General features: G+C 36.6%; 1 long non-coding RNA gene across 1 annotated transcript in view; it reads left to right on the plus strand.

The window, feature by feature from the left end:
- Nucleotides 1–11198, plus strand: part of LOC148679883 (uncharacterized) — a 759583-nt gene that overhangs the window by 489276 nt on the left and 259109 nt on the right. The gene's annotated exons all lie outside the window — the stretch shown is intronic.

Below are 11198 nucleotides of genomic sequence, written 5' to 3' on the forward strand. Positions count from 1 at the left end.
TTCACAGCCTATGCAGGTTCTGTTCACTAAAGTAGCCGTCATTGGTGCACGTTCTCGGCAGTAAACAAAAAGCTTGCGGTCAGCTCACGTGTGTTTTCGCTGCCGGGAATACATCATTACATGAAGACAGAAATGACATTTCTGGGTGAATTAAACATTATAAATAAAGTACTTTTAACGCCATTTGAAGGTTATCATGTTCCTGTGTAGACTTGTGACCGCCTTTACTCGTCTCTCCTGACCTTGAAAATTTAATTGGCTGAATCGTAGAAAAGCTGAATTAAGATCGCGTGTAGGGTCGTATGATTTTTTTGATTAATCGTGCAGCCCTACCTTAATGTAATCCAAATGTAATCAGATTACATTGTCATCAATGTCTACCTTCTTTTACTATGCATATCTTTTATCAAATTAGCACAAAAGTAATCTAAATGTAATCCAAAAGTAGTGAGATTACATTACAGTTAGTCTATCCCATATTACCATACCACATGTGTCAACAAATAAACTTTAGCACAAAAGTAATCTAAATGTAATCCAAAATTAGGAAGATTACATTACAGTTAGTCTATCCTATATTACCATACCATGTGTCAACAAATAAACTTAAGCACAAAAGTAATCTAAATGTAATCCAAAAGTAGTGAGATTACATTACAATTAAAGTCTATCCCATATTACCATACCACATGTGTCAACAAATAAACTTTAGCACAAAAGTAATCTAAATGTAATCCAAAATTAGGAAGATTACATTACAGTTAGTCTATCCCATATTACCATACCACGCATCAACAAATAAACTTAAGCACAAAAGTAATCTAAATGTAATCCAGAAGAATTCAGATTATATCACAATAAGTGTGCATTCTGAAAGATTATATTATTGACATGTTTTGCCAAGTAATTTCTTATCGGTAAGTGATTTGAGTTCATAAATACTCCACCCAGCTCTGGTCATGACCCATACAGACGTGTGAATGATGGACAGTTTTTACAGCTTCATTCTCAGACACACAGACTTCTCTCTCTCTCTCTCTCTCTCTCTGTTTTAAACTCATTTTAAGGTCAATATTATTAGCCCCCTTCAGCATTATTAGTTTTGGATTGTCTCCAGAACAAACCACTGTTATACAATTTGTGATACAAATAATTTAGTGCGTACATTTAGTAAAAATGCGATGTTTAAAACATATTTGATGGTTAATCGTGAGTGTGTTGTTAATCGCCCTTGTTTTATGATCGTGGGAAAGCAGTGTGTGTGTGTATTGAGGTGTTATAATAGAGTAAACCGGCGTGTGCGCGTGTGTGTGTGAGGGTGTTATTTAGCACTGTCATGGTGTCCATTAGGTATGTGTGTAGATTCACACTGTGCTGATCTCTGACCAGGTCAAGCTCATGTTATCCTGTCGATTATTCATGAAATATACCTTGAATTAAAATGAATGAAGTGAAATAAGTACAGCTCATGATATAAGTGATGCGTTAAGTTTTAAAATGACAATCTGGGTTATTTAAGTACTACTAAATGTTTAATATATTTGTGTATTTACTACTTGTATGCTAGATTTACTTATGGTGTTATCTATTATAGTCTTATTTACTTTAAAAGGTTTAATGGATTCATTTCAAACTTAATTATACAAACATTTTTATATATTTCTGTCCTCTTTTTCAAGCTTTTGCCATTTTTTATATTAAAAGTTTCGTTATCATCCTGAAACTATGGCTGGATGCATCTACCCCATTTGATCTTACTTGGAAACTCTGCTGACTGGACATCATTAGTTTGGAATATACCACTGCCAAAATAAAGGGGATTCAGGAAAACTATACAATTCTGGTCAAGTTGAGACTGTATCAGACTTAGTTTAATCCTAATTATTCCACTATTATTGTTTTTATATAATCTAAAAAAGGTGACTGTGAGGTGAATCTCAGGCTTTGTTGTAAATAAGTCTAAATCTAAACAGCTGATTAAATAAAGACTGAATAAAAGTTGTATTTTGTTATTTTTAGTGCTTATTATTGCACTTTAAATCATTTAATTTTCTACGTTGCGCTTTCCATACAAGTTAATAATAATAATAATAATAATTTAATAAAAACAACATTTAATGTCAGTTAAACAAAAATTTACAAGCAAATTCTCAGTGAAACTACTTATTCTTGTATATAGTATTGATGTTATTGATATTAACTTTTAAACAAACAATGCAAGTATATTTTTTAAAACTTTAGTCTATTTATTATAGTCTATTTGTTTGAAGTTCTGAAGTTATTTAGAGGAGAATTAACATTAATAATAATGACCTGTATTGCATTGTGTGCGTGTGTGTGTGTGTGTGTGTGTGTGTGTGTGTGTGTGTGTGTGTGTGTGTGTGTGAGAGAGAGAGAGCTCAACCTCTCTTAGCCGTACAGCAGTGAAATTTGACTGAACTCGTTCCCATGACAGAGTGTCAAGAAAGAGTGTGTGTGAGTTTGTGTGTGTGTGTTTTAGAGAGTGTGTAATTTAGCACTCTTGAAGAGTTGTGTGAGTGTGGGAACTCCTGTGTCTGAGCCTCCGATTCTGATCTCCCTCTATACACTGATTGGTCATCAATCTGCAGTTTCTGTTCATGTGTGTGCAGAAGTGTTTATTTCATGTCTGGAAAAGTGTGGAAGAGATAAGAGTGTATGAGGTGCGACACTAAGTGTTGGGGTGTGTGTGAATATGCCGGCAGGTGGCGCAAGAGCTCAGCATTATGCATTTACACCGATTTATGTTATGTTTAAACAGCATCACATTATACAGGAAGGTCTTACAAGAAAAATTCACACCATTATGTTTGATTTGATTATTTTTAAATGACCCAAAATAGATTTAATACAATTTTTAGGGGGTGATTTTTTTATTATTATTAATAATATTAATAAAAAGATTTATGTGATTTATGAGTTCTTGTTATATATTTATATAAATAACAATTACAGGATTAATTTGAATTTGAATTCTTAAATAAATCTGCATTTAATTTATATTATTATGATTATATATTATTATCATTATGATCCATATTGTTATAGCATTTTTTTATATTAAGGTTGAATCTTCTTTTACAAAATATATAATATTAACACACACACACACACACACATATATATATATACATATATATATATATATATATATATATATATATATATATATATATATATAGTTGAAGTCAGAATTATTAGCCCCCCGTTTAGTTTTTCCCCCCAATTTTTTGTTTAAAGGAGAGCAGATTTCTTCGACCCTTTTCTAATCATAATAGTTTTAATAACTCATTTCTAATAACTGATTTATTTTCTCTTTATCATGATGACAACATAATATTTGACTATATATTTTTCAAGACACTTCTATACAGCTTAAAGTGACATTTAAAGGCTTAACTAGGTTAATTAGGTTAACTAGGCAGGTTAGGGTAATTAGGCAAGTTATTGTATAATGATGGTTTGTTCTGTAGACTATCGGATAAAAAATACAGCTTAAAGGAGCTAATAATATTGACCTTAAATTGTTTTAAAAATGACAATTGCTTTTATTCTAGCCTAAATAAAACAAATAAGACTTTCTCCAGAAGAAAAAATATTATCAGACACACTGTGAATATTTCCTTGCTATGTTAAATATCATTTGGGAAATATTTTAAAAGAAAAAAAAATCAAAGGGGGACACAATTCTGACTTCAACTGTATACACTGTTTAAATGCTACATCTTGTATAAACGTTTACTACTTCGACTATACTTTTTTCAGACAAAAACATGGGAGAACATCTCTAGGTATTCATTTCTATAGTGGGCAGCAGGGGACGCCGCTTCACCACTGAATTTGGTCTGTGGATAAATAATTCAGTCAGATTACTTCTCTTTAAACACACTTGTGATGAACATAAACTGTTCATATGTTGTTATATTCTGCTGATCTCCGCTGATTCTCCTTTTAAATAACTCATATTTCCACATTTGAAAACAACGCGAATGTGTTGCAGATTTGTTTATCTAGTGGTGTTTTATTTAGAGTCTCTAGCATTGATTTATTCATAAACACAGAGGATTTCGATAATGAGCAATAATTCCTCTGCCTGATAATGCTTATGCTAATGAATGGATGTGCTGTTAAGCTAATAGTTGAATTTCTGATTGTTTTATAACCGTTTGTCGTGGGATTCAGTATAATCTGGATGTAAATACGCGTCTGTATGCTTCTTCTGTTTTTAGAAACTGTTTCAGCTGTTCAGCTAATATAAAACTATGTAGGCCACTTTGTTTCTGATTTTGTATCATTATTATTAGGCTGTTGTTGTTGTTATTAACGTTACTATTATTATTAGCTTTCCCTCGAGGACTCTGAAACATTTTTAAAATATTTAAACAAATCTTTTGTTTACCTTAACCGCGCGCTGCCACAGACACTTCCGGTTCCTGTCACTTCACCTTTACAACCGTAGTTTGTTAATTTATTTTAATTAACACAACCATGAAGGCGCTGGCTTGTCACACAAATCTCACCTACAGCACTTTGTCATTTGTTATCTACAAAGAGATGAACCCCAACATGTCTAATTAAAATGTACTACTTAAAATATTTCAGAATAGACTATCTTCATGAACCCCCAAAACATGCTAATTATCACTAATTCAAATGGAAAGCTAAGGTTTGACAACTCCTTGTTAACTAACCAATATGTCTACATCTATTGATCTAACTTTGGTTTGCTTGTAGCGTTCGCTGATGTAGCCTAACATTAGTTACTTACTTCTGATCATGACACATCATTATTTAGGTTTTAGTGTGTAAATAATAATCATAATAATAATCCATGGGTTAACATTAATGTTGTTTCCAGAACATTTTCTCAACATTAAAAGAATTTATTATGTACACGCATAAGAATGTATTATGCTTATTATGTACATTGTAAAAAATGTCTGTAAAATTTTCCATATTTTGCGATTCATGTTTTTATTTTATTTTTTTTATTTCCCCCATTTATTTCTGCTTCTGGATTACATTACGGGATTTTGATCTTCCTTACATCTTTTAACCATGAAAAGTAAAAAAAAAAAAAAAAAGGGACTTTTCTGAACATGTTTAATAGTCTACAGTGCTATATTGTCTGGGGTGGTGTTGTATATTACACTACAAACACCTTGTAATAATCTGCAGCACATTTTGTGCTATTTTACAGACTTATTTATCTAGGTATTATTTTTTTTTTTTTACATTATATTATTTCAAACTACTAAAAGGTCAATAAAAGTCACTTTGTTAAACTGTGGAGTTGAATTTTCACCATCAGAAGTGGACAGAGCAGAGATAAGCATCCCATAATGCAATTCACAAATAAACCCAAAAATACATGTGAATCACTAAATACGGAAACTGTTCATGAGCAGGTATTTTCAACAGTGTGCAATACACTATCATCATAAAGAGATTCCAGTAGTGATGTCAGAATGTATTCCGCTTTTAGAATGTTCTATAACATCAAAGTGACATTCTTCTTATAATGTTCTTTTAACAGTTTTTAGAACGTTCAGGTACAAACCGCATTAAAGGAAGCTGCTTTAATGTTGTCTCAGAACATTTTCTTAACACTATGAGAGCGGTTACCATGAAAATGTCTCTGTTGGTGACAAATGTGAGAACGATTTACACTGTACAAAACATTTATGACAAAAACTTTAAATTAACGACAGATTAGTCTTTATATTAGAGGTCACCACAGCAGAATGAACCGCCAACTTATCCAGCATATGTTTTACTCAACGGATGCCCTTCTAGCTGCAACCCAGTACTGGGAAACACCCATACACACTCGTACACTACAGCCAATTTAGTTAATCAATGCCCCTATAGAGGCTTTGTTTGGATTGTGGGGGAAACCAGACCACCCTGAGGAAACCCACGCCAACACGGGGAGAACATGCAAACTCCACACAGAAAGTCAGCTGACCCCGCTGGGACTCCTTTTTTCTGTCAGGCTAACCACTGAGCCACTGTGTCACCAAATTAAAGACATTTTTCTGTTTATTTTTCGTTTATTTTAATTTAAGCTATTCTTTTATCGGGTTTCAACTATATTTTTTTAAGTTGTAGAAGGTTTAACTTAAAATGTTTTAGTCAGTTTGATTGATGTAAGGTGAGACGACTAGAAAAGTTCTTTTGATTCAGCAGCCAGATTTATTTTACAGTGTATGTAAGCTGCAGAACCAAAGGAAAGCTAATTAAACACACACACACACACACACACACACACACACACACACATCAATCTCGCATCAGTGTTTCTGTCTGAGTGCTGAACTTTCACAGGGTTAATGGTCTGTTTCCAAATGGCCACTTAACGAGGAATCACAAACTCCCGTCCCAAACCCACAACAGAGGAGGACAGGCTAATCTGTGTGTGTGTGTGTGTGTGTGTATGTGTGTGCGTTCAGTCCAACAGCATCTGAATCACAGCTGTAGACTAAAGCTTCCAAAAAAATCTGAAGGCTCATAAATCAAGCAGGCCAGGGGGGGATTCCACACACACAAACACACACACACACACACACACACACGCACAGGTGAGAATGAGCATCAGGTCAGTGTTCAGACAGGACAGCAGGTTAATGTTCGTCAGATCTTCGTTCTGCTCGCTGCTCTTGGAATGTCTCAATTAGACACTGACCAGAGTCCCATCAGAAATCTCAATCACTTTCTATGTGTGTGTGTGTGTGTGTGTGTGTGTGATGAGAGAATTCTGATCTATAGTGAATCAAAACCAACATTCAATCAGCTCTCTATTATGATATTTCCAGCTTAGTTTCTGATTCATCAGGAGTCTCCACAGTGGGATGAACCGACAACTATTGCAGCATATGTTTTACACAACAGATGCCCTTTTAGTACTGGGAAACTATTTTTATAACAATATTGTTTTCATTCAGTCCCTTTATTAATCAGGGGTTGCGACAGTGGAATGAACTGCCAACTACTCTGGCATTTGTTTCACACACCGAATTCCAGTCCAGCCACAACCCAGTACTGGGAAACTATTTCAGTAACAATATTCATTCATTCATTCACTTTCTTTTTGGCTTAGTCCCGTTGTTAATCAGGGGTCGCCACAGCGGAATGAACCGCCAACTCATCCAGCATATGTTTTACGCAGAGAATGCCCTACCAGCTGCAACCCAACACTGGGAAACACCCATAGACATTCACACTCATACACTACGGCCAATTTAGCTTGCCCAATTCCCCTATAGCGCATGTGTTTGGAATGTGAGGGAAAACCGGAGCACCCAGAGGAAACCCACGCCAACATGAGGAGAGCATGCAAACTCCACACAGAAACATCAACTGACCCAGTCGAGACTTACACCAGTGACCTAGTAACAATATTGGTTTATTATATCTTAGAGCAACATCCCAAATTTGATGTTATTTAAAGACCCTAATGTTTTTACTTTCTTTCTGTCTCCGTCTGTCTTCATACAGTTATTCTTATTAAAGAAATTTGCTGGAATTTTCCAATATAAAGCTATAATTTTGAAATAATAAATAATGTGAAATGTTTTTCTAAGTATATACTATTCATAAGACATTGTATAATGTGTGTGTGTATATATATATATTTATACATACATTTAAATAGTCATGACACTATATATAAATGCATCACTCAATACATTACGTTTCTTTGTGGAGTTTGCATGTTCTCTTTATCTTGACGTGGGTTTCCTCTGGTTGCGCAGTTTGCCCCACAGTCCAAACACATGCGCTATAGGGGAATTGATGAACTAAAATTGGCTGTAGTGTATGAGTGTGTGTGTGTGAATAAGTGTGTAAGGATGTTTCCCAGCACTGGGTTGCAGCTAGAAGTTGCTCCACTGTGTAAAACATATGATGGAGTAATAGGCAGTTCATTCTGCTGTGGCGACCCCTGATGAAAAAGGGACTAAGCCGAAGGAAAATGAATGAATGAATGTTAATGTGGCCCCTGCTTTTCATTAGAGCTGCAACAGTGTGTGTGTGTGTGTGTGTGTGTGTGTGTGTGTGTGCGCCATCTGTTGCTGACACCGATACAGAATCCTGTACATGGTGAAACATCTCAGATGGGACACATGAATTCATGAGAGTTTAAGGCACACACACACACACACACACACACACACACACACACACACACGCACGTACGCCCACACACACACACACTTTGGCGGCCCATCTGCTGGAGTGACCTGTAGTAATTAGTTATTAATCTTCCCATGAGACAGAGCTGAGCTAGAATACATTAACACGCTTTACTGAGACACAACACACACACACACACAGGAGATGGAGACCAGCGGGAGACTGACTGAGGCTCAGGGCGGAGAACACAGATGACTGACACCGAGCATGAGGACGCAAAAATAATATCTAAATAAGTGGCGGTTGTCTATACGTAACACAATGACACCTTGAGCCGCAGTGCAGTTAATAAGATAAATAAGTGTTAAGTGGTTGCTAGGGTATTTCTATGCCATTACTAAGGTTGCTACTGTTACTTAGATGTCCAGGTGTTGTTAAGTGGTTGCTAGGGTATTGAAATGCCATTAAGGTGTTGTGGGTGACTGCTCAGGTGTTTTGAATGGTTGCTAGGATGTTGCTATGCTGTTACTTAGATGTCCTGTTGAAGTTAAGTGGTTGCTAGGGTATTGCTATGTCATTAAGGTGTTGTGGCTAACTACTCAGGTGTTGTAAATGGCTGCTAGGATGTTGCTATGGTGTTATTTAGATCTCCGGGTGTTGTTAAGTGGTTGCTAGGGTATTGTTTTGCCATTAAGGTGCTGTGGCTAACTACTCAGGTGTTGTGAATGGTTGCTATGATGTTACTTAGATGTCAGGTTGCTGTTATGTGGTTACTAGGTTATTGCCATGCCATTACTAAGGTGTTTTGGGTGACTGCTGCTACCATGGTGTTACTTACATGTCCGGGTGTTGTTAAGTTGTTGCTAGGGTATTGCTTTGCCATTAAGGTGCTGTGGCTAACTACTCAGGTGTTTTGAATGGTTGCTAGGATGTTGCTATACTGTTACTTAGATGTCCAGGTGATGTTAAGTTGTTGCTAGGGTATTTGCTATGCCATTAAGGTGTTGTGGCTAACTACTCAGTTGTTGTCAATGGTTGCTATGATATTACTTAGATGTCAGGTTGTTGTTATGTGGTTACTAGGGTATTGCTATGCCATTACTAAGGTGTTTTGGGTGACTGCTGCTGCCATGGTGTTACTTAGATGTCCGAGTGTTGTTAAGTTGTTGCTAGGGTATTGCTATGCCATTAAGGTGTTGTGGCTAACTACTCAGGAGTTGTAAATGGTTGCTAGGATGTTACTTAGATGTCAGGGTGTTGTTACGTGGTTACTAGGGTATTGCTATGCCATTACTAAGGTGTTTTGGGTGACTGCTGCTGCCACGGTGTTATTTAGATGTATGGGTGTTGTTAGGGTTGTTGTTGCTAGGGTATTGGTGTGCCATTAAGGTGTTGTGGGTCACTGCACAGGGGTTGTGAATGGTTGCTAGGATATTGCTATGGTATTACTTACATGTCTGGGCGTTGTTAAGTTGTTGCTAGCGTGTTGCTATGTGTTGTGGCTGACTGTTCAGGTGTTATAAATGGTTGCTAGGAAGTTGCATACTGTTACTAAGATGCTCTGGTGTTGTTATGGGTTGATAAATGGTTGCTAGGGTGTTGCTATGCCATTACAAAGTGTGTGTGTGTCTTTTTGTGTGTTGTTGAGTGGTTGCTAGGATGTTGCTATAACATTACTAAGGTGTTGTGCCAGACTTCTTGGGTGTTGTTGAGTGGTTGCTAAGGTGTTGCTATACCACTATTAAGGGTGTTGTTGAGTCATTGCCATGGTATTAGTATGCTGTTACTAAAATTAACCGCTGTGCTGCTAGGGCATTGCTATGCCATTAGAGGTGTTCTTGGAAGCCGCTAAGGTGTTGCTAGGTTTGCTACGCTGTTACTAAGCTTTTTTTTGGGTGACTGCTAGGATGTTGCTCGGGTGCTGTTAGTGATTGCTAAGTGTTGTTATGGTGTGGTAGGACTGTTTTTGGCATGCTATTATGCAGTTGCTAATGTGTTAAGGTGTTTGAGCACACAGTCATGTGGTCACCAGCATGCTGTGGCTGGTTGCCAGGTTCTGCAGATCTGAGTGTATTTATGATGCTGCAGCACGTTTGCTCAGTGTTGTGGACGGTTGCCAAGCCTTTGGTGTGCAGTGAGTAGATGTTCAGGATGCAGCCTTCCTGCTGTGTTGTTGTTTTTATTGAGTTGTTATGTGGTCGCTAGGGTGTTTCAGCCGGTTGCTGCATGATGAGTTACACACTTAAGTTCAACAGTAAGTGTTTAGGGGTTTAACAACAATACTTGAGCAGCATGCGTATTAGTGTGCAACCCTATTGAGATATCAGATTATGAATGTGTGTGTGGAGGTCTGGGGCTGTAATGCATTCGAATGCCCTGGAGGGATTTGTGGCAGGAGGCCAAACACACACACACACAGACACACTGTCATTCATTCTCCAATGTGTTTAACATCTGGACGTGACATCAGACGTCAGTAATTTCTCCAGCAGTCTGATACTCACCTCACATGACTGTAGACACATACACCAGCACGACCTGATCCCGGAGACTTCAGCTGAAAGATACACATTTATGCATGTCAAATAGTCATGTATGCATTCATGCAAAAAAAATAAAGCACAAGACAAGCATGATGTGAGCCTTAATGCATGCTGTATAGTGATGTTAAAGAAAATCACTCACCAGTTCTACTGTAATGATTTTAAATATCTCCAACCTCAGTGAACACCCAAAAACACACTCGCATCTGGATTTATTAAAATGATTGTCTATAAATTTCAGCTGATCTTGTGTGAAGGAAAATATTATAAAAGGAGAATGGAGCATTATGCTGATGATAATAATATTTAAATTCTCATTACAATAATGATTTTTTTTCTTTTTTGCTGTTTCGATGACTTTAATACATTTTCTCTCAATTAAAATCAAAATAAAGGCAGTACAAGCAATGCAGATATGATCTGTGAATACAGCACAATCTAAAGCAGTGGTTCTCAAACTGTGCTGCGTGGGCTTTCTTCTAGTGGTACACTGAGAAATCAAAT

This window comes from Danio rerio, chromosome 4, assembly GCF_052040795.2.
Source record: "Danio rerio strain M-AB ecotype USA chromosome 4, GRCz13ab, whole genome shotgun sequence".
In the NCBI taxonomy this organism is placed as follows: domain Eukaryota; kingdom Metazoa; phylum Chordata; class Actinopteri; order Cypriniformes; family Danionidae; genus Danio; species Danio rerio.